Raw genomic sequence first — 25,927 nt, 5'->3', positions numbered from 1 at the left:
GCATGGGTGGTTCAGTGGTAGAATTCTCGCCTGCCACGCGGGAGACCCGGGTTCGATTCCCGGCCCATGCAGTCCCCTGTCCCCTTTTGGTCGCTCTGCCCCAATTCACACCGCCGACTGCTCAGTGCTTGCTCTGCTCTGCTCTGGCTCTCCTACTACACTCGGGGCAACTCTCCCAGAGCCCTGGGGCTCCGCTCCCACCTGCGGCCCAGCAGTGTGCCAGTGCCCTGCGCCTCTCCCACACCCTGGGGCCGAAAGCACACCGCGCTCCGGCGCCGACCTCCAGTGGCCTCTACCCCAACACTTCTCCCGGGCAGCCACCCTTTTCTCTTCATCACCCTGACGAAACCTTAGCCACACGTTTCACTTCACAGAGGACCACCGTGCAACACGCGGGCTTTGGCTGCGGGGACTCCATGCCTCTTCCCATCTCACCACCCTTCCTGGCCACGCTCCCAAAATGACACCATCCTTGCTGGACCATTACCAAGGAAGTCGCACGGCCGGATCCATACTCGGAAAAGCAACGCATTACGCTCCCCTACCGTGTCCTGGTCATCATCGCGCACGAGAAAATGAAAGTCATGTCAGTACAGTCACTTTAGCCCACTCCTCCACAACACAGTGGTAAACACGCCCCTTCCTTGCCCGCCTCCCCCTTACCACGATCCAAACTTTTGGCCAAAGGTCACTGGAGGCCTCTGTTGCTCGGGCCTCTTTCAATCTCCACTGAGTCCCCCGTCCCACCCCACCGCACCCCACGGTGCCCCAAACGCGCACCTAACGCACTCCCGTGTCCTGACAAAGGGACGTTTAAGCCTCTGGGCCAGTCGCGCGCCCTAAGACCTCACGGCCTTTTCCAGACGTTTTTCTCTCTTCCCTTCTCTTCTAATCTCTCTCTGCGTGTCTCTCTGTGTGTCTGTCTGTTTCTCGCTCCCTCTTCTGTCTGTCCGTCTCTGTCTCTATCTCTGTCTCCCTCTCTGTCTCCCGGTCCCTGTCTCACGCTGGCTCTCTCTCGACAGCACCCTTGCCCCCAATCAACCTCCCACTCTTTAGGTTGAGTGACTTCAGGCACAGCACCGCGGGCAACCTTGTCTGGCCGGGTCCAGTCTCATGACGTGCCCTTGGATCTGGGTGGGACCTAAGCCCACCCTCCCAACACTCCCCCCACCCCCGCCCCCCAGCTAGCCATCTAGTGGTCCTTCCAGCCTCCGCCTGACCCGCCACCACAGACCTCTATCACACGAACGCCTTGCCTTGCCCTGATGACGCACATCCACCGGGCTGGCCACCCCCGGCATCCCCAGGGTCGCTCCCGCCCCTCCCATGTCCCCACCCTCATCTCCACACTGGCCTGGCATAATGCTCCGAAGCCCCCAAGCCTCTGCAGCGCCGGCACCTGACTGGGCGGCCGCACTCGCTACGCCCCCTCCTGCCCTAGGGCGGCTTGGACACTCTGACATCTGGACTCCTTCTCCCACCTGCCAGCACTCAGGACACGTCTGTCCCCTCTTTTGGGTTTCCCTCACCTTTCCCTGTCCTTGGTGTCGTGCCACCCGAACAACCAGCCAGCTTCCTCCACTGCGGTCATCTATCCACAACTCACAAAACAGGGGCAGGAAGGAAGTGCCTGGGGTGACAGTAAGCTTCTCTATGATCACACGGGTTCCTGCTCACAAGGCTATGCCTTTCCATGCCTGGCCTTCTACTGCCCTGACATTCCAAGCCGCTGAGAAGCCCGCGGAGTGCAGTTCTACTCTCAGACACATGGGGTCGCCAGGAGTCAGAATCCACCCCATCGCCCTTTTCAAAAGCCATCTCTTTCTTCAAATCCCGTGAACGGCCACCCCAAGGGATGAAGTTATGCTCATGCCGCAACAGGCATGAACCTTGAAGACATTCGCCGAGTCAAGTAAACCAGACCCAAAACAACAAACGTTGTATGATTTTACTTTCGTCGCGTCTGTATAACAGGTAACTTCCCAGACCAACAAAGGAGAATAGACGTTTCCCGGGGTAGCCGGGAAGGGGAAACAGGAGGCCCTCATTATGTGGGGACAGGGTTGGTTTGGGAATGACTAAAAAAAAAAAAAAAAAAAAAAGTGGAAATGGATATTCGTGGCGGTTAGAAAAGACGGCGAACGTCCTTAAAGCCACTGAATTCTGCACTCAGAAATGGTGAAAATGGTATATTCTGTCTTAAGTATACTTTCACCACAATTAAAGACAGAGAGAGAGGGAAGGGGAGGTGAGTGGGAAGAGAACCACGAAGATACCCAAGGAACGACTGTCTGGCGTGAGGCTTGTGCGTTTCCTTGCGTGCAAACTTGATTTCTAAGAAAAAGAGTCTTGAAGCAAATATTAGACCCTCTCTGTCCGCAGGCCTTGCAAGACGCGGATGACTGCCGTCTGCCATCTACCAGGCGCGGCATCATCGATGAGTTAACAAGAGGGACGCTCGGGGTGGAAGGAGGGATGGACACCGGGATAGATATGTGGTAAGGCAGGAGTGGGATAAAATGCATGGGTCGTACAATCCGGGGGGCGGGAGTAGGGGTGTTCTCCGTCAATTTCTGTCCACGCTGAGATCTGTTGGCGCCTTGCTAATACCGTCGTGTTAGAGAGTCGGGGAAGGCTACCTGCTGCCACCGCCCCTCAGCCGTTGGGCATGTCCATTTCCCCGACGGCCCCCGGTCTCACATTCCTCTCTCCCCCTTACTCTCATCCCCCCCCTCCGACCCCACCCGGACCCCCCAGCTGGCCGGGCATTCCCAGATTCCCCTTTCACGTTCTTCTGTCTCCCGGCCGCCGTCGCCCTGCTCAGGGTCTGGGCCTTCACAAGCTTGGCTCCCCCAGCCCAGGTCTGGCCTGGTAGCTGAGCCAAATGCAAGCACGCGCCAGGGCGCGCGCTGGCAGCAGCGAGGACGCGGGCTCCGCTCCTGGCCACCGCCGGCCAGAGGCTGTCCTGGCCTGTGGGCTTTGGGGCTGACAGATGCCAGAGAACGCGAGCGGCTACGCCAGCGCCAGCGCCAGGGCGGACGAGCAAGTAGGCCTGTGGTGGGCGAGCGGGTCGAAAAGGATCGGATGGCATTGGTGGCGGCAGCGGGCCAGGCGGTGTGCTGGGCCTGCAAGCGTTGGCTAAAAGGCAGGTGTGGAGGGTGGTGCGCGGCAAGTTGTTTGTGGGCAGAGAGGAAGAAGAACGGCTTCCCTGACCGGGAATCGAACCCGGGCCGCGGCGGTGAGAGCGCCGAATCCTAACCACTAGACCACCAGGGAGCGTCGGGCCACCCGTCCTGCCTGCGCCACCTGCACTCAGCGCCTCCGCACCCCTCGGCCCCAGCCGTGGACCTTGCTCCGGCCTCCAGTCGCCCGGCCCGGCCTCCCCTCGCACTCCGCGCCCTTTTCTCTTGCTCGCAGCACCCCCAAAACGCTGGGCGCCTCCTTCCTTCTCCCACACATACACACCGAGCCAAGTGCCGACTCCGTCAGCCATACCTGGCAAGACGGCCCTGGGCTGGGCCTCTGGCAAAAAGTCAGCCCACTGCGTTGGCCGGGAATCGAACCCGGGTCAACTGCTTGGAAGGCAGCTATGCTCACCACTATACCACCAACGCCGCACGGCCCGGACGAGCCCAAGATGCCGCGCGGAACTCGCACCAGCGTGCTGCCGCCGCCGCCGCCGCCCCCGCCCGCCGCCGGGCGCAGACCCTTCTCGACGCCTGGCTCACCCGTCCGCGGCTCCGGGCCCTCACAGCACCACCAGCCGCCGCCCGGCGCCAGCCGAGCCCCGCCGCTCTCCACACGCCCCCGCCCCGCCCTCCTCCGCCCCGCCGCTGGGGGGCGCTCTCCCGCTCGCTTCCTCCGGCCTCCCGCCCGCAGCGGGGCGCTCCAGGGCGCGCGGCCCCCCACCCCCGGCCCTGAGCTCCCGGCTGCGGCCTGCCCCCGGGGCACGCCTGCTCCACACCTCCGGCTCGCCAAGCCCCTTCCATTCTCCGCCACGTCGCGGCCGCTCGGCGACGCTCGGCTAGGCCACAGCCGGCACCGAGACGGTGCACATCTCCGACAGGCCGCTCTCCACCTGGCACCTGGGAGCCGGAGTCGCTGGGCGGCGGTCGGCGACCCTGAGCCGGGGGGCGGAAGACACCCATCCGCTGGGGACGGGCCGCTCCTCAAGCGCTGCCGGGACCCGAGAAGGCTGCTGTGGCTGGCGGGCGACCAGGCGCCTTGGCCAGGAGGATTGGAAGGGAAGGTGGGCGGAGGGTGGGCTGTGCCCCGCAGAGGATGACGCCAAGGGCCCAGGTGGAGCGCGGAGGGCAGGGCAGGGCGGGGCAGGGCAGGGCAGGGCATTGCGCCGGCCACTGGGTCTGAGAGCGGGCGCCGGGTGCGTGGCGGCAGAGGCCAAAAAGGGCGTCTGCCTCCCCGTCGGGGAATCAAACCCCGGTCTCCCGCGTGACAGGCGGGGATACTCACCACTATACTAACGAGGACGGCGGTGGCCGTCCGGGGTGCAGAACGTTCTCCCGCCGCCGCCGCTGCACACCACGCCGACTCCGACGCCGACGCCGACGCCTCTTCCTGCCCCCTGCTCGCTGCATGCTCGGCGACAGAGCGCGCCCCGCCCACCTCCATCCTCGCCGTCCACGCAGCCTGGCACCCGGGCCGGGCCCGGGGGATACCGAAGCTCCGCGTGCGCGGCGGCCGCTTCCCTCCACGGCGGCGAAAGCGCCGGGAGAAAGAAAGGGGATCGAGCGGGCAGAAAACGTCTGCGAGGAGGAGGAGGCATTGGTGGGCGCGAGAGCTGACGTGAGGACGGAGGCCGGGGCAGCGGCTGGCGGGGCCCGGGGGACGGTGCGTGGGGGAGTTGGCCGGGCACCTCGCCGGGTCGGCCGGCCTTGGTGGCGCTCGGCTCCGAGCCTTCGCGCGCGCCGTCCGTCCGTCCGTCCGTCCGTCCGTCCGTCCGTCCGTCCGTCGGTCGCGCAGCCGCAAGGCCGTCCAGGAGGCGCGCCGACCGGCCCAGGGCACCGGCGTTGGCGCGGCGTCGCAGCCGGGCCAGCGGCGACGCGCCCACAGCCGCCGTCAGGATGGCCGAGCGGTCTAAGGCGCTGCGTTCAGGTCGCAGAGTCCCCTGGAGGCGTGGGTTCGAATCCCACTCCTGACAAGACAACCTTTTGGCAACAGCCACCTACTGTCCCCAGCCTTCACCACACGCGTCTCTGCCCTTTACTGGGCGACTGTCCACGCTCGGGCCGTGCAATCCTTCTGCCTCTCCAGCCTCCAGCCCGTGGCCCCACCCCGCTCCGACACCCTAACTTGTCAGGCACATCCCTGACAGCTAGGATGCTCCAGCGCCTTGAACCCCTCTAGTAACTGCCTTTCCGGCCAGCCCCAGCCCAACTGCCCACCATGAAACGCACCCCTCCTACCTGCCTGCCCCCGCATCCGCGCGGTTTCTCGACTTCCCATCACAGCTACCTCCTCTCTCTTACCCCTGTCCTCTCTCTGCCCTCGCCCTTTCCCTCTTCCCTCTGTCTTTCACCTCTCCCTCTCCCTCTCCCTCTCCCTCTCCCTCTCTCTCTGTCTTTGTCAGGCCCCGATTACCCGACAAGCAAGGTAGGCACACGGGTCCAATTGTTAGGCTTCCCACCAATCTGCAGCTCACGATCTCACCGCTCTCCCACCGCAGCAAGGATGTGGTGAAGCCCACGTGAAACCGCTCACCACAGAGTAGGGAGCGAATACAGTGGAGCCCGCCCGTGCGCGCGACCCTGGCTCAACGCAAGCCGCTGCTCACCGGCCTTCCTGGTTAATCCGCCCCTGGTCTTTAGCCCCGTTTGCCTCCGTGTGTCTGTGGGCTCCATCTGGCCCGTGTGGAAAGCCCTCCCCGGTGGTCCTCCACCTTCTGCCCGCTGAACAGCAGCAACTCGCTTTTGCCCTGCGCTGCTGCAAGCAGCACCACACCACCCAAAACCTTGGCCATCATCCCGCCCTTTCCACACCAGCCTCCTGCCCATTCCTCTCTCCCGCCCCGAATCCCCTTCCCACTAACACCCGCTGCGCCCTCTCTTCAGCCCGTGGTCTCCGCGCTTGTTGAGTTTGGGGACCTTGCCTCCCCACACCGGCCATGCCGCTGCATTTTCAGCCCCACCACCGGCTGGCGAGGAGAAGCCAGAGCCGGGCACAGGGCCCGGTCCACCTCGGGCGTGCCACATCCCAGTTCCACGCGGGTAGCCGCTGCCTGGGAGCAGACCCACCGCGCCAACGACCTCTCTGCTGCCGAAGAGCTCTTTCGATGGGTGGGCCGGCTCCCGCTCCACAACCCACCCCCTCCAGCACAGCATCCTAAGGAGTGCGGCTGGCCGGAGGACGGAGGGCGGAAGGCAGGCTCAGACCGCTGTGGCCACTTTGTCCGACGTCCCGCCGCTGGCAGGCAGCCGCCACAGGAGGATGCAGGCGTCCCGCTCCCTTGCTCCCGGACTTCCTGTGCCCACACCCCCAAGCACGGGCGAGAAAACTGGCCGCCCAAGGGGGTCCTGGGGGTGCATGCCGGGGGTCGCCGCCGGGACAGCTGTGAGCACCTCTGCGCGCCACAGGCCACCTGGCCTGGCTGGGATTGGCGCTGGCCGACCAGGCTCCTTCGGGCTCTAGGCTTCCTCCCAGCCACGGGATGGGCAGGGACTACCTCTCTCCCTCCGCCTCCGTCCAGGACCCTCGACACGCCTGGCACCTGCCTCTCTTCCACGTCGGTCGCCCAGACCCCCTCCCTTGCCCGCCCGTCCCGCCCACCCGCACCAGGCCGCCGGCCCCAGGCTGGCCGCCGCCGCCTGCCTAGCTCTAGGGGAGCAGAGAGACAGACGCCCCGGCCAGGTAGTGAGCAGCGTCCTGAGCCCAGCGGCGGGCCAGCGAAGACAGGGCAGGGGCACAGGCTGGAGCCAGCCGCCCGGACGCCGGCAGCGCATGGGTGGTTCAGTGGTAGAATTCTCGCCTGCCACGCGGGAGGCCCGGGTTCGATTCCCGGCCCATGCAGTCCCCTGTCCCCTTTTGGTCGCTCTGCCCCAATTCACACCGCCGACTGCTCAGTGCTTGCTCTGCTCTGCTCTGGCTCTCCTACTACACTCGGGGCAACTCTCCCAGAGCCCTGGGGCTCCGCTCCCACCTGCGGCCCAGCAGTGTGCCAGTGCCCTGCGCCTCTCCCACACCCTGGGGCCGAAAGCACACCGCGCTCCGGCGCCGACCTCCAGTGGCCTCTACCCCAACACTTCTCCCGGGCAGCCACCCTTTTCTCTTCATCACCCTGACGAAACCTTAGCCACACGTTTCACTTCACAGAGGACCACCGTGCAACATGCCTCTTCCCATCTCACCACCCTTCCTGGCCACGCTCCCAAAATGACACCATCCTTGCTGGACCATTACCAAGGAAGTCGCACGGCCGGATCCATACTCGGAAAAGCAACGCATTACGCTCCCCTACCGTGTCCTGGTCATCATCGCGCACGAGAAAATGAAAGTCATGTCAGTACAGTCACTTTAGCCCACTCCTCCACAACACAGTGGTAAACACGCCCCTTCCTTGCCCGCCTCCCCCTTACCACGATCCAAACTTTTGGCCAAAGGTCACTGGAGGCCTCTGTTGCTCGGGCCTCTTTCAATCTCCACTGAGTCCCCCGTCCCACCCCACCGCACCCCACGGTGCCCCAAACGCGCACCTAACGCACTCCCGTGTCCTGACAAAGGGACGTTTAAGCCTCTGGGCCAGTCGCGCGCCCTAAGACCTCACGGCCTTTTCCAGACGTTTTTCTCTCTTCCCTTCTCTTCTAATCTCTCTCTGCGTGTCTCTCTGTGTGTCTGTCTGTTTCTCGCTCCCTCTTCTTTCTGTCCGTCTCTGTCTCTATCTCTGTCTCCCTCTCTGTCTCCCGGTCCCTGTCTCACGCTGGCTCTCTCTCGACAGCACCCTTGCCCCCAATCAACCTCCCACTCTTTAGGTTGAGTGACTTCAGGCACAGCACCGCGGGCAACCTTGTCTGGCCGGGTCCAGTCTCATGACGTGCCCTTGGATCTGGGTGGGACCTAAGCCCACCCTCCCAACACTCCCCCCACCCCCGCCCCCCAGCTAGCCATCTAGTGGTCCTTCCAGCCTCCGCCTGACCCGCCACCACAGACCTCTATCACACGAACACCTTGCCTTGCCCTGATGACGCACATCCACCGGGCTGGCCACCCCCGGCATCCCCAGGGTCGCTCCCGCCCCTCCCATGTCCCCACCCTCATCTCCACACTGGCCTGGCATAATGCTCCGAAGCCCCCAAGCCTCTGCAGCGCCGGCACCTGACTGGGCGGCCGCACTCGCTACGCCCCCTCCTGCCCTAGGGCGGCTTGGACACTCTGACATCTGGACTCCTTCTCCCACCTGCCAGCACTCAGGACACGTCTGTCCCCTCTTTTGGGTTTCCCTCACCTTTCCCTGTCCTTTGTGTCGTGCCACCCGAACAACCAGCCAGCTTCCTCCACTGCGGTCATCTATCCACAACTCACAAAACAGGGGCAGGAAGGAAGTGCCTGGGGTGACAGTAAGCTTCTCTATGATCACACGGGTTCCTGCTCACAAGGCTATGCCTTTCCATGCCTGGCCTTCTACTGCCCTGACATTCCAAGCCGCTGAGAAGCCCGCGGAGTGCAGTTCTACTCTCAGACACATGGGGTCGCCAGGAGTCAGAATCCACCCCATCGCCCTTTTCAAAAGCCATCTCTTTCTTCAAATCCCGTGAACGGCCACCCCAAGGGATGAAGTTATGCTCATGCCGCAACAGGCATGAACCTTGAAGACATTCGCCGAGTCAGGTAAACCAGACCCAAAACAACAAACGTTGTATGATTTTACTTTCGTCGCGTCTGTATAACAGGTAACTTCCCAGACCAACAAAGGAGAATAGACGTTTCCCGGGGTAGCCGGGAAGGGGAAACAGGAGGCCCTCATTATGTGGGGACAGGGTTGGTTTGGGAATGACTAAAAAAAAAAAAAAAAAAAGTGGAAATGGATATTCGTGGCGGTTAGAAAAGACGGCGAACGTCCTTAAAGCCACTGAATTCTGCACTCAGAAATGGTGAAAATGGTATATTCTGTCTTAAGTATACTTTCACCACAATTAAAGACAGAGAGAGAGGGAAGGGGAGGTGAGTGGGAAGAGAACCACGAAGATACCCAAGGAACGACTGTCTGGCGTGAGGCTTGTGCGTTTCCTTGCGTGCAAACTTGATTTCTAAGAAAAAGAGTCTTGAAGCAAATATTAGACCCTCTCTGTCCGCAGGCCTTGCAAGACGCGGATGACTGCCGTCTGCCATCTACCAGGCGCGGCATCATCGATGAGTTAACAAGAGGGACGCTCGGGGTGGAAGGAGGGATGGACACCGGGATAGATATGTGGTAAGGCAGGAGTGGGATAAAATGCATGGGTCGTACAATCCGGGGGGCGGGAGTAGGGGTGTTCTCCGTCAATTTCTGTCCACGCTGAGATCTGTTGGCGCCTTGCTAATACCGTCGTGTTAGAGAGTCGGGGAAGGCTACCTGCTGCCACCGCCCCTCAGCCGTTGGGCATGTCCATTTCCCCGACGGCCCCCGGTCTCACATTCCTCTCTCCCCCTTACTCTCATCCCCCCCCTCCGACCCCACCCGGACCCCCCAGCTGGCCGGGCATTCCCAGATTCCCCTTTCACGTTCTTCTGTCTCCCGGCCGCCGTCGCCCTGCTCAGGGTCTGGGCCTTCACAAGCTTGGCTCCCCCAGCCCAGGTCTGGCCTGGTAGCTGAGCCAAATGCAAGCACGCGCCAGGGCGCGCGCTGGCAGCAGCGAGGACGCGGGCTCCGCTCCTGGCCACCGCCGGCCAGAGGCTGTCCTGGCCTGTGGGCTTTGGGGCTGACAGATGCCAGAGAACGCGAGCGCCAGCGCCGGCGCCAGCGCCAGCGCCAGCGCCAGCGCCAGGGCGGACGAGCAAGTAGGCCTGTGGTGGGCGAGCGGGTCGAAAAGGATCGGATGGCATTGGTGGCGGCAGCGGGCCAGGCGGTGTGCTGGGCCTGCAAGCGTTGGCTAAAAGGCAGGTGTGGAGGGTGGTGCGCGGCAAGTTGTTTGTGGGCAGAGAGGAAGAAGAACGGCTTCCCTGACCGGGAATCGAACCCGGGCCGCGGCGGTGAGAGCGCCGAATCCTAACCACTAGACCACCAGGGAGCGTCGGGCCACCCGTCCTGCCTGCGCCACCTGCACTCAGCGCCTCCGCACCCCTCGGCCCCAGCCGTGGACCTTGCTCCGGCCTCCAGTCGCCCGGCCCGGCCTCCCCTCGCACTCCGCGCCCTTTTCTCTTGCTCGCAGCACCCCCAAAACGCTGGGCGCCTCCTTCCTTCTCCCACACATACACACCGAGCCAAGTGCCGACTCCGTCAGCCATACCTGGCAAGACGGCCCTGGGCTGGGCCTCTGGCAAAAAGTCAGCCCACTGCGTTGGCCGGGAATCGAACCCGGGTCAACTGCTTGGAAGGCAGCTATGCTCACCACTATACCACCAACGCCGCACGGCCCGGACGAGCCCAAGATGCCGCGCGGAACTCGCACCAGCGTGCTGCCGCCGCCGCCGCCGCCCCCGCCCGCCGCCGGGCGCAGACCCTTCTCGACGCCTGGCTCACCCGTCCGCGGCTCCGGGCCCTCACAGCACCACCAGCCGCCGCCCGGCGCCAGCCGAGCCCCGCCGCTCTCCACACGCCCCCGCCCCGCCCTCCTCCGCCCCGCCGCTGGGGGGCGCTCTCCCGCTCGCTTCCTCCGGCCTCCCGCCCGCAGCGGGGCGCTCCAGGGCGCGCGGCCCCCCACCCCCGGCCCTGAGCTCCCGGCTGCGGCCTGCCCCCCGGGGCACGCCTGCTCCACACCTCCGGCTCGCCAAGCCCCTTCCATTCTCCGCCACGTCGCGGCCGCTCGGCGACGCTCGGCTAGGCCACAGCCGGCACCGAGACGGTGCACATCTCCGACAGGCCGCTCTCCACCTGGCACCTGGGAGCCGGAGTCGCTGGGCGGCGGTCGGCGACCCTGAGCCGGGGGGCGGAAGACACCCATCCGCTGGGGACGGGCCGCTCATCAAGCGCTGCCGGGACCCGAGAAGGCTGCTGTGGCTGGCGGGCGACCAGGCGCCTTGGCCAGGAGGATTGGAAGGGAAGGTGGGCGGAGGGTGGGCTGTGCCCCGCAGAGGATGACGCCAAGGGCCCAGGTGGAGCGCGGAGGGCAGGGCAGGGCGGGGCAGGGCAGGGCAGGGCATTGCGCCGGCCACTGGGTCTGAGAGCGGGCGCCGGGTGCGTGGCGGCAGAGGCCAAAAAGGGCGTCTGCCTCCCCGTCGGGGAATCGAACCCCGGTCTCCCGCGTGACAGGCGGGGATACTCACCACTATACTAACGAGGACGGCGGTGGCCGTCCGGGGTGCAGAACGTTCTCCCGCCGCCGCCGCTGCACACCACGCCGACTCCGACGCCGACGCCGACGCCTCTTCCTGCCCCCTGCTCGCTGCATGCTCGGCGACAGAGCGCGCCCCGCCCACCTCCATCCTCGCCGTCCACGCAGCCTGGCACCCGGGCCGGGCCCGGGGGATACCGAAGCTCCGCGTGCGCGGCGGCCGCTTCCCTCCACGGCGGCGAAAGCGCCGGGAGAAAGAAAGGGGATCGAGCGGGCAGAAAACGTCTGCGAGGAGGAGGAGGCATTGGTGGGCGCGAGAGCTGACGTGAGGACGGAGGCCGGGGCAGCGGCTGGCGGGGCCCGGGGGACGGTGCGTGGGGGAGTTGGCCGGGCACCTCGCCGGGTCGGCCGGCCTTGGTGGCGCTCGGCTCCGAGCCTTCGCGCGCGCCGTCCGTCCGTCCGTCCGTCCGTCCGTCCGTCCGTCGGTCGCGCAGCCGCAAGGCCGTCCAGGAGGCGCGCCGACCGGCCCAGGGCACCGGCGTTGGCGCGGCGTCGCAGCCGGGCCAGCGGCGACGCGCCCACAGCCGCCGTCAGGATGGCCGAGCGGTCTAAGGCGCTGCGTTCAGGTCGCAGTCTCCCCTGGAGGCGTGGGTTCGAATCCCACTCCTGACAAGACAACCTTTTGGCAACAGCCACCTACTGTCCCCAGCCTTCACCACACGCGTCTCTGCCCTTTACTGGGCGACTGTCCACGCTCGGGCCGTGCAATCCTTCTGCCTCTCCAGCCTCCAGCCCGTGGCCCCACCCCGCTCCGACACCCTAACTTGTCAGGCACATCCCTGACAGCTAGGATGCTCCAGCGCCTTGAACCCCTCTAGTAACTGCCTTTCCGGCCAGCCCCAGCCCAACTGCCCACCATGAAACGCACCCCTCCTACCTGCCTGCCCCCGCATCCGCGCGGTTTCTCGACTTCCCATCACAGCTACCTCCTCTCTCTTACCCCTGTCCTCTCTCTGCCCTCGCCCTTTCCCTCTTCCCTCTGTCTTTCACCTCTCCCTCTCCCTCTCCCTCTCCCTCTCCCTCTCCCTCTCCCTCTCCCTCTCCCTCTCCCTCTCCCTCTCTCTCTGTCTTTGTCAGGCCCCGATTACCCGACAAGCAAGGTAGGCACACGGGTCCAATTGTTAGGCTTCCCACCAATCTGCAGCTCACGATCTCACCGCTCTCCCACCGCAGCAAGGATGTGGTGAAGCCCACGTGAAACCGCTCACCACAGAGTAGGGAGCGAATACAGTGGAGCCCGCCCGTGCGCGCGACCCTGGCTCAACGCAAGCCGCTGCTCACCGGCCTTCCTGGTTAATCCGCCCCTGGTCTTTAGCCCCGTTTGCCTGCGTGTGTCTGTGGGCTCCATCTGGCCCGTGCGGAAAGCCCTCCCCGGTGGTCCTCCACCTTCTGCCCGCTGAACAGCAGCAACTCGCTTTTGCCCTGCGCTGCTGCAAGCAGCACCACACCACCCAAAACCTTGGCCATCATCCCGCCCTTTCCACACCAGCCTCCTGCCCATTCCTCTCTCCCGCCCCGAATCCCCTTCCCGCTAACACCCGCTGCGCCCTCTCTTCAGCCCGTGGTCTCCGCGCTTGTTGAGTTTGGGGACCTTGCCTCCCCACACCGGCCATGCCGCTGCATTTTCAGCCCCACCACCGGCTGGCGAGGAGAAGCCAGAGCCGGGCACAGGGCCCGGTCCACCTCGGGCGTGCCACATCCCAGTTCCACGCGGGTAGCCGCTGCCTGGGAGCAGACCCACCGCGCCAACGACCTCTCTGCTGCCGAAGAGCTCTTTCGATGGGTCGGCCGGCTCCCGCTCCACAACCCACCCCCTCCAGCACAGCATCCTAAGGAGTGCGGCTGGCCGGAGGACGGAGGGCGGAAGGCAGGCTCAGACCGCTGTGGCCACTTTGTCCGACGTCCCGCCGCTGGCAGGCAGCCGCCACAGGAGGATGCAGGCGTCCCGCTCCCTTGCTCCCGGACTTCCTGTGCCCACACCCCCAAGCACGGGTGAGAAAACTGGCCGCCCAAGGGGGTCCTGGGGGTGCATGCCGGGGGTCGCCGCCGGGACAGCTGTGAGCACCTCTGCGCGCCACAGGCCACCTGGCCTGGCTGGGATTGGCGCTGGCCGACCAGGCTCCTTCGGGCTCTAGGCTTCCTCCCAGCCACGGGATGGGCAGGGACTACCTCTCTCCCTCCGCCTCCGTCCAGGACCCTCCACACGCCTGGCACCTGCCTCTCTTCCACGTCGGTCGCCCAGACCCCCTCCCTTGCCCGCCCGTCCCGCCCACCCGCACCAGGCCGCCGGCCCCAGGCTGGCCGCCGCCGCCTGCCTAGCTCTAGGGGAGCAGAGAGACAGACGCCCCGGCCAGGTAGTGAGCAGCGTCCTGAGCCCAGCGGCGGGCCAGCGAAGACAGGGCAGGGGCACAGGCTGGAGCCAGCCGCCCGGACGCCGGCAGCGCATGGGTGGTTCAGTGGTAGAATTCTCGCCTGCCACGCGGGAGGCCCGGGTTCGATTCCCGGCCCATGCAGTCCCCTGTCCCCTTTTGGTCGCTCTGCCCCAATTCACACCGCCGACTGCTCAGTGCTTGCTCTGCTCTGCTCTGGCTCTCCTACTACACTCGGGGCAACTCTCCCAGAGCCCTGGGGCTCCGCTCCCACCTGCGGCCCAGCAGTGTGCCAGTGCCCTGCGCCTCTCCCACACCCTGGGGCCGAAAGCACACCGCGCTCCGGCGCCGACCTCCAGTGGCCTCTACCCCAACACTTCTCCCGGGCAGCCACCCTTTTCTCTTCATCACCCTGACGAAACCTTAGCCACACGTTTCACTTCACAGAGGACCACCGTGCAACATGCCTCTTCCCATCTCACCACCCTTCCTGGCCACGCTCCCAAAATGACACCATCCTTGCTGGACCATTACCAAGGAAGTCGCACGGCCGGATCCATACTCGGAAAAGCAACGCATTACGCTCCCCTACCATGTCCTGGTCATCATCGCGCACGAGAAAATGAAAGTCATGTCAGTACAGTCACTTTAGCCCACTCCTCCACAACACAGTGGTAAACACGCCCCTTCCTTGCCCGCCTCCCCCTTACCACGATCCAAACTTTTGGCCAAAGGTCACTGGAGGCCTCTGTTGCTCGGGCCTCTTTCAATCTCCACTGAGTCCCCCGTCCCACCCCACCGCACCCCACGGTGCCCCAAACGCGCACCTAACGCACTCCCGTGTCCTGACAAAGGGACGTTTAAGCCTCTGGGCCAGTCGCGCGCCCTAAGACCTCACGCCTTTTCCAGACGTTTTTCTCTCTTCCCTTCTCTTCTAATCTCTCTCTGAGTGTCTCTCTGTGTGTCTGTCTGTTTCTCGCTCCCTCTTCTGTCTGTCCGTCTCTGTCTCTATCTCTGTCTCCCTCTCTGTCTCCCGGTCCCTGTCTCACGCTGGCTCTCTCTCGACAGCACCCTTGCCCCCAATCAACCTCCCACTCTTTAGGTTGAGTGACTTCAGGCACAGCACCGCGGGCAACCTTGTCTGGCCGGGTCCAGTCTCATGACGTGCCCTTGGATCTGGGTGGGACCTAAGCCCACCCTCCCAACACTCCCCCCACCCCCGCCCCCCAGCTAGCCATCTAGTGGTCCTTCCAGCCTCCGCCTGACCCGCCACCACAGACCTCTATCACACGAACACCTTGCCTTGCCCTGATGACGCACATCCACCGGGCTGGCCACCCCCGGCATCCCCAGGGTCGCTCCCGCCCCTCCCATGTCCCCACCCTCATCTCCACACTGGCCTGGCATAATGCTCCGAAGCCCCCAAGCCTCTGCAGCGCCGGCACCTGACTGGGCGGCCGCACTCGCTACGCCCCCTCCTGCCCTAGGGCGGCTTGGACACTCTGACATCTGGACTCCTTCTCCCACCTGCCAGCACTCAGGACACGTCTGTCCCCTCTTTTGGGTTTCCCTCACCTTTCCCTGTCCTTTGTGTCGTGCCACCCGAACAACCAGCCAGCTTCCTCCACTGCGGTCATCTATCCACAACTCACAAAACAGGGGCAGGAAGGAAGTGCCTGGGGTGACAGTAAGCTTCTCTATGATCACACGGGTTCCTGCTCACAAGGCTATGCCTTTCCATGCCTGGCCTTCTACTGCCCTGACATTCCAAGCCGCTGAGAAGCCCGCGGAGTGCAGTTCTACTCTCAGACACATGGGGTCGCCAGGAGTCAGAATCCACCCCATCGCCCTTTTCAAAAGCCATCTCTTTCTTCAAATCCCGTCAACGGCCACCCCAAGGGATGAAGTTATGCTCATGCCGCAACAGGCATGAACCTTGAAGACATTCGCCGAGTCAAGTAAACCAGACCCAAAACAACAAACGTTGTATGATTTTACTTTCGTCGCGTCTGTATAACAGGTAACTTCCCAGACCAACAAAGGAGAATAGACGTTTCCCGGGGTAGCCGGGAAGGGGAAACAGGAGGCCCTCATTATGTGGGGACAGGGTTGGTTTGGGAATGACTAAAAAAAAAAAAAAAAAAAAAGTGGAAATGGATATTCGTGGCGGTTAGAAAAGACGGCGAACGTCCTTAAAGCCACTGAATTCTGCACTCAGAAATGGTGAAAATGGTATATTCTGTCTTAAGTATACTTTCACCACAATTAAAGACAGAGAGAGAGGGAAGGGGAGGTGAGTGGGAAGAGAACCACGAAGATACCCAAGGAACGACTGTCTGGCGTGAGGCTTGTGCGTTTCCTTGCGTGCAAACTTGATTTCTAAGAAAAAGAGTCTTGAAGCAAATATTAGACCCTCTCTGTCCGCAGGCCTTGCAAGACGCGGATGACTGCCGTCTGCCATCTACCAGGCGCGGCATCATCGATGAGTTAACAAGAGGGACGCTCGGGGTGGAAGGAGGGATGGACACCGGGATAGATATGTGGTAAGGCAGGAGTGGGATAAAATGCATGGGTCGTACAATCCGGGGGGCGGGAGTAGGGGTGTTCTCCGTCAATTTCTGTCCACGCTGAGATCTGTTGGCGCCTTGCTAATACCGTCGTGTTAGAGAGTCGGGGAAGGCTACCTGCTGCCACCGCCCCTCAGCCGTTGGGCATGTCCATTTCCCCGACGGCCCCCGGTCTCACATTCCTCTCTCCCCCTTACTCTCATCCCCCCCCTCCGACCCCACCCGGACCCCCCAGCTGGCCGGGCATTCCCAGATTCCCCTTTCACGTTCTTCTGTCTCCCGGCCGCCGTCGCCCTGCTCAGGGTCTGGGCCTTCACAAGCTTGGCTCCCCCAGCCCAGGTCTGGCCTGGTAGCTGAGCCAAATGCAAGCACGCGCCAGGGCGCGCGCTGGCAGCAGCGAGGACGCGGGCTCCGCTCCTGGCCACCGCCGGCCAGAGGCTGTCCTGGCCTGTGGGCTTTGGGGCTGACAGATGCCAGAGAACGCGAGCGCCAGCGCCGGCGCCAGCGCCAGCGCCAGCGCCAGCGCCAGCGCCAGCGCCAGGGCGGACGAGCAAGTAGGCCTGTGGTGGGCGAGCGGGTCGAAAAGGATCGGATGGCATTGGTGGCGGCAGCGGGCCAGGCGGTGTGCTGGGCCTGCAAGCGTTGGCTAAAAGGCAGGTGTGGAGGGTGGTGCGCGGCAAGTTGTTTGTGGGCAGAGAGGAAGAAGAACGGCTTCCCTGACCGGGAATCGAACCCGGGCCGCGGCGGTGAGAGCGCCGAATCCTAACCACTAGACCACCAGGGAGCGTCGGGCCACCCGTCCTGCCTGCGCCACCTGCACTCAGCGCCTCCGCACCCCTCGGCCCCAGCCGTGGACCTTGCTCCGGCCTCCAGTCGCCCGGCCCGGCCTCCCCTCGCACTCCGCGCCCTTTTCTCTTGCTCGCAGCACCCCCAAAACGCTGGGCGCCTCCTTCCTTCTCCCACACATACACACCGAGCCAAGTGCCGACTCCGTCAGCCATACCTGGCAAGACGGCCCTGGGCTGGGCCTCTGGCAAAAAGTCAGCCCACTGCGTTGGCCGGGAATCGAACCCGGGTCAACTGCTTGGAAGGCAGCTATGCTCACCACTATACCACCAACGCCGCACGGCCCGGACGAGCCCAAGATGCCGCGCGGAACTCGCACCAGCGTGCTGCCGCCGCCGCCGCCGCCCCCGCCCGCCGCCGGGCGCAGACCCTTCTCGACGCCTGGCTCACCCGTCCGCGGCTCCGGGCCCTCACAGCACCACCAGCCGCCGCCCGGCGCCAGCCGAGCCCCGCCGCTCTCCACACGCCCCCGCCCCGCCCTCCTCCGCCCCGCCGCTGGGGGGCGCTCTCCCGCTCGCTTCCTCCGGCCTCCCGCCCGCAGCGGGGCGCTCCAGGGCGCGCGGCCCCCCACCCCCGGCCCTGAGCTCCCGGCTGCGGCCTGCCCCCCGGGGCACGCCTGCTCCACACCTCCGGCTCGCCAAGCCCCTTCCATTCTCCGCCACGTCGCGGCCGCTCGGCGACGCTCGGCTAGGCCACAGCCGGCACCGAGACGGTGCACATCTCCGACAGGCCGCTCTCCACCTGGCACCTGGGAGCCGGAGTCGCTGGGCGGCGGTCGGCGACCCTGAGCCGGGGGGCGGAAGACACCCATCCGCTGGGGACGGGCCGCTCATCAAGCGCTGCCGGGACCCGAGAAGGCTGCTGTGGCTGGCGGGCGACCAGGCGCCTTGGCCAGGAGGATTGGAAGGGAAGGTGGGCGGAGGGTGGGCTGTGCCCCGCAGAGGATGACGCCAAGGGCCCAGGTGGAGCGCGGAGGGCAGGGCAGGGCGGGGCAGGGCAGGGCAGGGCATTGCGCCGGCCACTGGGTCTGAGAGCGGGCGCCGGGTGCGTGGCGGCAGAGGCCAAAAAGGGCGTCTGCCTCCCCGTCGGGGAATCGAACCCCGGTCTCCCGCGTGACAGGCGGGGATACTCACCACTATACTAACGAGGACGGCGGTGGCCGTCCGGGGTGCAGAACGCTCTCCCGCCGCCGCCGCTGCACACCACGCCGACTCCGACGCCGACGCCGACGCCTCTTCCTGCCCCCTGCTCGCTGCATGCTCGGCGACAGAGCGCGCCCCGCCCACCTCCATCCTCGCCGTCCACGCAGCCTGGCACCCGGGCCGGGCCCGGGGGATACCGAAGCTCCGCGTGCGCGGCGGCCGCTTCCCTCCACGGCGGCGAAAGCGCCGGGAGAAAGAAAGGGGATCGAGCGGGCAGAAAACGTCTGCGAGGAGGAGGAGGCATTGGTGGGCGCGAGAGCTGACGTGAGGACGGAGGCCGGGGCAGCGGCTGGCGGGGCCCGGGGGACGGTGCGTGGGGGAGTTGGCCGGGCACCTCGCCGGGTCGGCCGGCCTTGGTGGCGCTCGGCTCCGAGCCTTCGCGCGCGCCGTCCGTCCGTCCGTCCGTCCGTCCGTCCGTCCGTCGGTCGCGCAGCCGCAAGGCCGTCCAGGAGGCGCGCCGACCGGCCCAGGGCACCGGCGTTGGCGCGGCGTCGCAGCCGGGCCAGCGGCGACGCGCCCACAGCCGCCGTCAGGATGGCCGAGCGGTCTAAGGCGCTGCGTTCAGGTCGCAGTCTCCCCTGGAGGCGTGGGTTCGAATCCCACTCCTGACAAGACAACCTTTTGGCAACAGCCACCTACTGTCCCCAGCCTTCACCACACGCGTCTCTGCCCTTTACTGGGCGACTGTCCACGCTCGGGCCGTGCAATCCTTCTGCCTCTCCAGCCTCCAGCCCGTGGCCCCACCCCGCTCCGACACCCTAACTTGTCAGGCACATCCCTGACAGCTAGGATGCTCCAGCGCCTTGAACCCCTCTAGTAACTGCCTTTCCGGCCAGCCCCAGCCCAACTGCCCACCATGAAACGCACCCCTCCTACCTGCCTGCCCCCGCATCCGCGCGGTTTCTCGACTTCCCATCACAGCTACCTCCTCTCTCTTACCCCTGTCCTCTCTCTGCCCTCGCCCTTTCCCTCTTCCCTCTGTCTTTCACCTCTCCCTCTCCCTCTCCCTCTCCCTCTCCCTCTCCCTCTCCCTCTCCCTCTCCCTCTCCCTCTCCCTCTCCCTCTCCCTCTCCCTCTCCCTCTCCCTCTCCCTCTCCCTCTCCCTCTCCCTCTCTCTCTGTCTTTGTCAGGCCCCGATTACCCGACAAGCAAGGTAGGCACACGGGTCCAATTGTTAGGCTTCCCACCAATCTGCAGCTCACGATCTCACCGCTCTCCCACCGCAGCAAGGATGTGGTGAAGCCCACGTGAAACCGCTCACCACAGAGTAGGGAGCGAATACAGTGGAGCCCGCCCGTGCGCGCGACCCTGGCTCAACGCAAGCCGCTGCTCACCGGCCTTCCTGGTTAATCCGCCCCTGGTCTTTAGCCCCGTTTGCCTCCGTGTGTCTGTGGGCTCCATCTGGCCCGTGCGGAAAGCCCTCCCCGGTGGTCCTCCACCTTCTGCCCGCTGAACAGCAGCAACTCGCTTTTGCCCTGCGCTGCTGCAAGCAGCACCACACCACCCAAAACCTTGGCCATCATCCCGCCCTTTCCACACCAGCCTCCTGCCCATTCCTCTCTCCCGCCCCGAATCCCCTTCCCACTAACACCCGCTGCGCCCTCTCTTCAGCCCGTGGTCTCCGCGCTTGTTGAGTTTGGGGACCTTGCCTCCCCACACCGGCCATGCCGCTGCATTTTCAGCCCCACCACCGGCTGGCGAGGAGAAGCCAGAGCCGGGCACAGGGCCCGGTCCACCTCGGGCGTGCCACATCCCAGTTCCACGCGGGTAGCCGCTGCCTGGGAGCAGACCCACCGCGCCAACGACCTCTCTGCTGCCGAAGAGCTCTTTCGATGGGTGGGCCGGCTCCCGCTCCACAACCCACCCCCTCCAGCACAGCATCCTAAGGAGTGCGGCTGGCCGGAGGACGGAGGGCGGAAGGCAGGCTCAGACCGCTGTGGCCACTTTGTCCGACGTCCCGCCGCTGGCAGGCAGCCGCCACAGGAGGATGCAGGCGTCCCGCTCCCTTGCTCCCGGACTTCCTGTGCCCACACCCCCAAGCACGGGCGAGAAAACTGGCCGCCCAAGGGGGTCCTGGGGGTGCATGCCGGGGGTCGCCGCCGGGACAGCTGTGAGCACCTCTGCGCGCCACAGGCCACCTGGCCTGGCTGGGATTGGCGCTGGCCGACCAGGCTCCTTCGGGCTCTAGGCTTCCTCCCAGCCACGGGATGGGCAGGGACTACCTCTCTCCCTCCGCCTCCGTCCAGGACCCTCCACACGCCTGGCACCTGCCTCTCTTCCACGTCGGTCGCCCAGACCCCCTCCCTTGCCCGCCCGTCCCGCGCACCCGCACCAGGCCGCCGGCCCCAGGCTGGCCGCCGCCGCCTGCCTAGCTCTAGGGGAGCAGAGAGACAGACGCCCCGGCCAGGTAGTGAGCAGCGTCCTGAGCCCAGCGGCGGGCCAGCGAAGACAGGGCAGGGGCACAGGCTGGAGCCAGCCGCCCGGACGCCGGCAGCGCATGGGTGGTTCAGTGGTAGAATTCTCGCCTGCCACGCGGGAGGCCCGGGTTCGATTCCCGGCCCATGCAGTCCCCTGTCCCCTTTTGGTCGCTCTGCCCCAATTCACACCGCCGACTGCTCAGTGCTTGCTCTGCTCTGCTCTGGCTCTCCTACTACACTCGGGGCAACTCTCCCAGAGCCCTGGGGCTCCGCTCCCACCTGCGGCCCAGCAGTGTGCCAGTGCCCTGCGCCTCTCCCACACCCTGGGGCCGAAAGCACACCGCGCTCCGGCGCCGACCTCCAGTGGCCTCTACCCCAACACTTCTCCCGGGCAGCCACCCTTTTCTCTTCATCACCCTGACGAAACCTTAGCCACACGTTTCACTTCACAGAGGACCACCGTGCAACATGCCTCTTCCCATCTCACCACCCTTCCTGGCCACGCTCCCAAAATGACACCATCCTTGCTGGACCATTACCAAGGAAGTCGCACGGCCGGATCCATACTCGGAAAAGCAACGCATTACGCTCCCCTACCATGTCCTGGTCATCATCGCGCACGAGAAAATGAAAGTCATGTCAGTACAGTCACTTTAGCCCACTCCTCCACAACACAGTGGTAAACACGCCCCTTCCTTGCCCGCCTCCCCCTTACCACGATCCAAACTTTTGGCCAAAGGTCACTGGAGGCCTCTGTTGCTCGGGCCTCTTTCAATCTCCACTGAGTCCCCCGTCCCACCCCACCGCACCCCACGGTGCCCCAAACGCGCACCTAACGCACTCCCGTGTCCTGACAAAGGGACGTTTAAGCCTCTGGGCCAGTCGCGCGCCCTAAGACCTCACGGCCTTTTCCAGACGTTTTTCTCTCTTCCCTTCTCTTCTAATCTCTCTCTGCGTGTCTCTCTGTGTGTCTGTCTGTTTCTCGCTCCCTCTTCTGTCTGTCCGTCTCTGTCTCTATCTCTGTCTCCCTCTCTGTCTCCCGGTCCCTGTCTCACGCTGGCTCTCTCTCGACAGCACCCTTGCCCCCAATCAACCTCCCACTCTTTAGGTTGAGTGACTTCAGGCACAGCACCGCGGGCAACCTTGTCTGGCCGGGTCCAGTCTCATGACGTGCCCTTGGATCTGGGTGGGACCTAAGCCCACCCTCCCAACACTCCCCCCACCCCCGCCCCCCAGCTAGCCATCTAGTGGTCCTTCCAGCCTCCGCCTGACCCGCCACCACAGACCTCTATCACACGAACACCTTGCCTTGCCCTGATGACGCACATCCACCGGGCTGGCCACCCCCGGCATCCCCAGGGTCGCTCCCGCCCCTCCCATGTCCCCACCCTCATCTCCACACTGGCCTGGCATAATGCTCCGAAGCCCCCAAGCCTCTGCAGCGCCGGCACCTGACTGGGCGGCCGCACTCGCTACGCCCCCTCCTGCCCTAGGGCGGCTTGGACACTCTGACATCTGGACTCCTTCTCCCACCTGCCAGCACTCAGGACACGTCTGTCCCCTCTTTTGGGTTTCCCTCACCTTTCCCTGTCCTTTGTGTCGTGCCACCCGAACAACCAGCCAGCTTCCTCCACTGCGGTCATCTATCCACAACTCACAAAACAGGGGCAGGAAGGAAGTGCCTGGGGTGACAGTAAGCTTCTCTATGATCACACGGGTTCCTGCTCACAAGGCTATGCCTTTCCATGCCTGGCCTTCTACTGCCCTGACATTCCAAGCCGCTGAGAAGCCCGCGGAGTGCAGTTCTACTCTCAGACACATGGGGTCGCCAGGAGTCAGAATCCACCCCATCGCCCTTTTCAAAAGCCATCTCTTTCTTCAAATCCCGTCAACGGCCACCCCAAGGGATGAAGTTATGCTCATGCCGCAACAGGCATGAACCTTGAAGACATTCGCCGAGTCAGGTAAACCAGACCCAAAACAACAAACGTTGTATGATTTTACTTTCGTCGCGTCTGTATAACAGGTAACTTCCCAGACCAACAAAGGAGAATAGACGTTTCCCGGGGTAGCCGGGAAGGGGAAACAGGAGGCCCTCATTATGTGGGGACAGGGTTGGTTTGGGAATGACTAAAAAAAAAAAAAAAAAAAGTGGAAATGGATATTCGTGGCGGTTAGAAAAGACGGCGAACGTCCTTAAAGCCACTGAATTCTGCACTCAGAAATGGTGAAAATGGTATATTCTGTCTTAAGTATACTTTCACCACAATTAAAGACAGAGAGAGAGGGAAGGGGAGGTGAGTGGGAAGAGAACCACGAAGATACCCAAGGAACGACTGTCTGGCGTGAGGCTTGTGCGTTTCCTTGCGTGCAAACTTGATTTCTAAGAAAAAGAGTCTTGAAGCAAATATTAGACCCTCTCTGTCCGCAGGCCTTGCAAGACGCGGATGACTGCCGTCTGCCATCTACCAGGCGCGGCATCATCGATGAGTTAACAAGAGGGACGCTCGGGGTGGAAGGAGGGATGGACACCGGGATAGATATGTGGTAAGGCAGGAGTGGGATAAAATGCATGGGTCGTACAATCCGGGGGGCGGGAGTAGGGGTGTTCTCCGTCAATTTCTGTCCACGCTGAGATCTGTTGGCGCCTTGCTAATACCGTCGTGTTAGAGAGTCGGGGAAGGCTACCTGCTGCCACCGCCCCTCAGCCGTTGGGCATGTCCATTTCCCCGACGGCCCCCGGTCTCACATTCCTCTCTCCCCCTTACTCTCATCCCCCCCCTCCGACCCCACCCGGACCCCCCAGCTGGCCGGGCATTCCCAGATTCCCCTTTCACGTTCTTCTGTCTCCCGGCCGCCGTCGCCCTGCTCAGGGTCTGGGCCTTCACAAGCTTGGCTCCCCCAGCCCAGGTCTGGCCTGGTAGCTGAGCCAAATGCAAGCACGCGCCAGGGCGCGCGCTGGCAGCAGCGAGGACGCGGGCTCCGCTCCTGGCCACCGCCGGCCAGAGGCTGTCCTGGCCTGTGGGCTTTGGGGCTGACAGATGCCAGAGAACGCGAGCGCCAGCGCCGGCGCCAGCGCCAGCGCCAGCGCCAGCGCCAGCGCCAGCGCCAGGGCGGACGAGCAAGTAGGCCTGTGGTGGGCGAGCGGGTCGAAAAGGATCGGATGGCATTGGTGGCGGCAGCGGGCCAGGCGGTGTGCTGGGCCTGCAAGCGTTGGCTAAAAGGCAGGTGTGGAGGGTGGTGCGCGGCAAGTTGTTTGTGGGCAGAGAGGAAGAAGAACGGCTTCCCTGACCGGGAATCGAACCCGGGCCGCGGCGGTGAGAGCGCCGAATCCTAACCACTAGACCACCAGGGAGCGTCGGGCCACCCGTCCTGCCTGCGCCACCTGCACTCAGCGCCTCCGCACCCCTCGGCCCCAGCCGTGGACCTTGCTCCGGCCTCCAGTCGCCCGGCCCGGCCTCCCCTCGCACTCCGCGCCCTTTTCTCTTGCTCGCAGCACCCCCAAAACGCTGGGCGCCTCCTTCCTTCTCCCACACATACACACCGAGCCAAGTGCCGACTCCGTCAGCCATACCTGGCAAGACGGCCCTGGGCTGGGCCTCTGGCAAAAAGTCAGCCCACTGCGTTGGCCGGGAATCGAACCCGGGTCAACTGCTTGGAAGGCAGCTATGCTCACCACTATACCACCAACGCCGCACGGCCCGGACGAGCCCAAGATGCCGCGCGGAACTCGCACCAGCGTGCTGCCGCCGCCGCCGCCGCCCCCGCCCGCCGCCGGGCGCAGACCCTTCTCGACGCCTGGCTCACCCGTCCGCGGCTCCGGGCCCTCACAGCACCACCAGCCGCCGCCCGGCGCCAGCCGAGCCCCGCCGCTCTCCACACGCCCCCGCCCCGCCCTCCTCCGCCCCGCCGCTGGGGGGCGCTCTCCCGCTCGCTTCCTCCGGCCTCCCGCCCGCAGCGGGGCGCTCCAGGGCGCGCGGCCCCCCACCCCCGGCCCTGAGCTCCCGGCTGCGGCCTGCCCCCCGGGGCACGCCTGCTCCACACCTCCGGCTCGCCAAGCCCCTTCCATTCTCCGCCACGTCGCGGCCGCTCGGCGACGCTCGGCTAGGCCACAGCCGGCACCGAGACGGTGCACATCTCCGACAGGCCGCTCTCCACCTGGCACCTGGGAGCCGGAGTCGCTGGGCGGCGGTCGGCGACCCTGAGCCGGGGGGCGGAAGACACCCATCCGCTGGGGACGGGCCGCTCATCAAGCGCTGCCGGGACCCGAGAAGGCTGCTGTGGCTGGCGGGCGACCAGGCGCCTTGGCCAGGAGGATTGGAAGGGAAGGTGGGCGGAGGGTGGGCTGTGCCCCGCAGAGGATGACGCCAAGGGCCCAGGTGGAGCGCGGAGGGCAGGGCAGGGCGGGGCAGGGCAGGGCAGGGCATTGCGCCGGCCACTGGGTCTGAGAGCGGGCGCCGGGTGCGTGGCGGCAGAGGCCAAAAAGGGCGTCTGCCTCCCCGTCGGGGAATCGAACCCCGGTCTCCCGCGTGACAGGCGGGGATACTCACCACTATACTAACGAGGACGGCGGTGGCCGTCCGGGGTGCAGAACGCTCTCCCGCCGCCGCCGCTGCACACCACGCCGACTCCGACGCCGACGCCGACGCCTCTTCCTGCCCCCTGCTCGCTGCATGCTCGGCGACAGAGCGCGCCCCGCCCACCTCCATCCTCGCCGTCCACGCAGCCTGGCACCCGGGCCGGGCCCGGGGGATACCGAAGCTCCGCGTGCGCGGCGGCCGCTTCCCTCCACGGCGGCGAAAGCGCCGGGAGAAAGAAAGGGGATCGAGCGGGCAGAAAACGTCTGCGAGGAGGAGGAGGCATTGGTGGGCGCGAGAGCTGACGTGAGGACGGAGGCCGGGGCAGCGGCTGGCGGGGCCCGGGGGACGGTGCGTGGGGGAGTTGGCCGGGCACCTCGCCGGGTCGGCCGGCCTTGGTGGCGCTCGGCTCCGAGCCTTCGCGCGCGCCGTCCGTCCGTCCGTCCGTCCGTCCGTCCGTCCGTCGGTC

General features: G+C 65.0%; 19 non-coding genes across 19 annotated transcripts; 7 read left to right on the top strand and 12 right to left on the bottom strand.

Annotated features, from left to right (window-relative positions):
* On the top strand, positions 1-71 carry TRNAG-GCC (transfer RNA glycine (anticodon GCC)). Its single transcript has one exon. It is a non-coding gene; the product is annotated as a tRNA-Gly (tRNA).
* Positions 72-3,204: 3,133 nt separating this feature from the next.
* On the bottom strand, positions 3,205-3,276 carry TRNAE-CUC (transfer RNA glutamic acid (anticodon CUC)). The gene has a single exon. It is a non-coding gene; the product is annotated as a tRNA-Glu (tRNA).
* A 266-nt stretch (positions 3,277-3,542) lies between these two features.
* TRNAG-UCC (transfer RNA glycine (anticodon UCC)) lies at positions 3,543-3,614 on the bottom strand. The gene has a single exon. It is a non-coding gene; the product is annotated as a tRNA-Gly (tRNA).
* An 801-nt stretch (positions 3,615-4,415) lies between these two features.
* On the bottom strand, positions 4,416-4,487 carry TRNAD-GUC (transfer RNA aspartic acid (anticodon GUC)). Its single transcript has one exon. It is a non-coding gene; the product is annotated as a tRNA-Asp (tRNA).
* Positions 4,488-5,075: 588 nt separating this feature from the next.
* TRNAL-CAG (transfer RNA leucine (anticodon CAG)) lies at positions 5,076-5,158 on the top strand. The gene has a single exon. It is a non-coding gene; the product is annotated as a tRNA-Leu (tRNA).
* A 1,794-nt stretch (positions 5,159-6,952) lies between these two features.
* Positions 6,953-7,023, top strand: TRNAG-GCC (transfer RNA glycine (anticodon GCC)). The gene has a single exon. It is a non-coding gene; the product is annotated as a tRNA-Gly (tRNA).
* Positions 7,024-10,145: 3,122 nt separating this feature from the next.
* Positions 10,146-10,217, bottom strand: TRNAE-CUC (transfer RNA glutamic acid (anticodon CUC)). The gene has a single exon. It is a non-coding gene; the product is annotated as a tRNA-Glu (tRNA).
* A 266-nt stretch (positions 10,218-10,483) lies between these two features.
* Positions 10,484-10,555, bottom strand: TRNAG-UCC (transfer RNA glycine (anticodon UCC)). The gene has a single exon. It is a non-coding gene; the product is annotated as a tRNA-Gly (tRNA).
* Positions 10,556-11,357: 802 nt separating this feature from the next.
* Positions 11,358-11,429, bottom strand: TRNAD-GUC (transfer RNA aspartic acid (anticodon GUC)). Its single transcript has one exon. It is a non-coding gene; the product is annotated as a tRNA-Asp (tRNA).
* A 580-nt stretch (positions 11,430-12,009) lies between these two features.
* On the top strand, positions 12,010-12,092 carry TRNAL-CAG (transfer RNA leucine (anticodon CAG)). Its single transcript has one exon. It is a non-coding gene; the product is annotated as a tRNA-Leu (tRNA).
* A 1,830-nt stretch (positions 12,093-13,922) lies between these two features.
* TRNAG-GCC (transfer RNA glycine (anticodon GCC)) lies at positions 13,923-13,993 on the top strand. Its single transcript has one exon. It is a non-coding gene; the product is annotated as a tRNA-Gly (tRNA).
* A 3,135-nt stretch (positions 13,994-17,128) lies between these two features.
* TRNAE-CUC (transfer RNA glutamic acid (anticodon CUC)) lies at positions 17,129-17,200 on the bottom strand. Its single transcript has one exon. It is a non-coding gene; the product is annotated as a tRNA-Glu (tRNA).
* Positions 17,201-17,466: 266 nt separating this feature from the next.
* Positions 17,467-17,538, bottom strand: TRNAG-UCC (transfer RNA glycine (anticodon UCC)). Its single transcript has one exon. It is a non-coding gene; the product is annotated as a tRNA-Gly (tRNA).
* Positions 17,539-18,340: 802 nt separating this feature from the next.
* Positions 18,341-18,412, bottom strand: TRNAD-GUC (transfer RNA aspartic acid (anticodon GUC)). Its single transcript has one exon. It is a non-coding gene; the product is annotated as a tRNA-Asp (tRNA).
* A 580-nt stretch (positions 18,413-18,992) lies between these two features.
* TRNAL-CAG (transfer RNA leucine (anticodon CAG)) lies at positions 18,993-19,075 on the top strand. Its single transcript has one exon. It is a non-coding gene; the product is annotated as a tRNA-Leu (tRNA).
* Positions 19,076-20,959: 1,884 nt separating this feature from the next.
* TRNAG-GCC (transfer RNA glycine (anticodon GCC)) lies at positions 20,960-21,030 on the top strand. Its single transcript has one exon. It is a non-coding gene; the product is annotated as a tRNA-Gly (tRNA).
* Positions 21,031-24,164: 3,134 nt separating this feature from the next.
* TRNAE-CUC (transfer RNA glutamic acid (anticodon CUC)) lies at positions 24,165-24,236 on the bottom strand. The gene has a single exon. It is a non-coding gene; the product is annotated as a tRNA-Glu (tRNA).
* A 266-nt stretch (positions 24,237-24,502) lies between these two features.
* On the bottom strand, positions 24,503-24,574 carry TRNAG-UCC (transfer RNA glycine (anticodon UCC)). The gene has a single exon. It is a non-coding gene; the product is annotated as a tRNA-Gly (tRNA).
* An 802-nt stretch (positions 24,575-25,376) lies between these two features.
* TRNAD-GUC (transfer RNA aspartic acid (anticodon GUC)) lies at positions 25,377-25,448 on the bottom strand. Its single transcript has one exon. It is a non-coding gene; the product is annotated as a tRNA-Asp (tRNA).
* Between the last annotated feature and the right edge of the window lie 479 nt (positions 25,449-25,927).

This window comes from Elephas maximus, chromosome 3 (genome assembly GCF_024166365.1).
Source record: "Elephas maximus indicus isolate mEleMax1 chromosome 3, mEleMax1 primary haplotype, whole genome shotgun sequence".
Lineage (NCBI taxonomy): Eukaryota > Metazoa > Chordata > Mammalia > Proboscidea > Elephantidae > Elephas > Elephas maximus.
The sequence above is the reverse complement of the archived record's forward strand: the minus strand, read 5'-3'. Positions and strand labels throughout refer to the sequence as shown.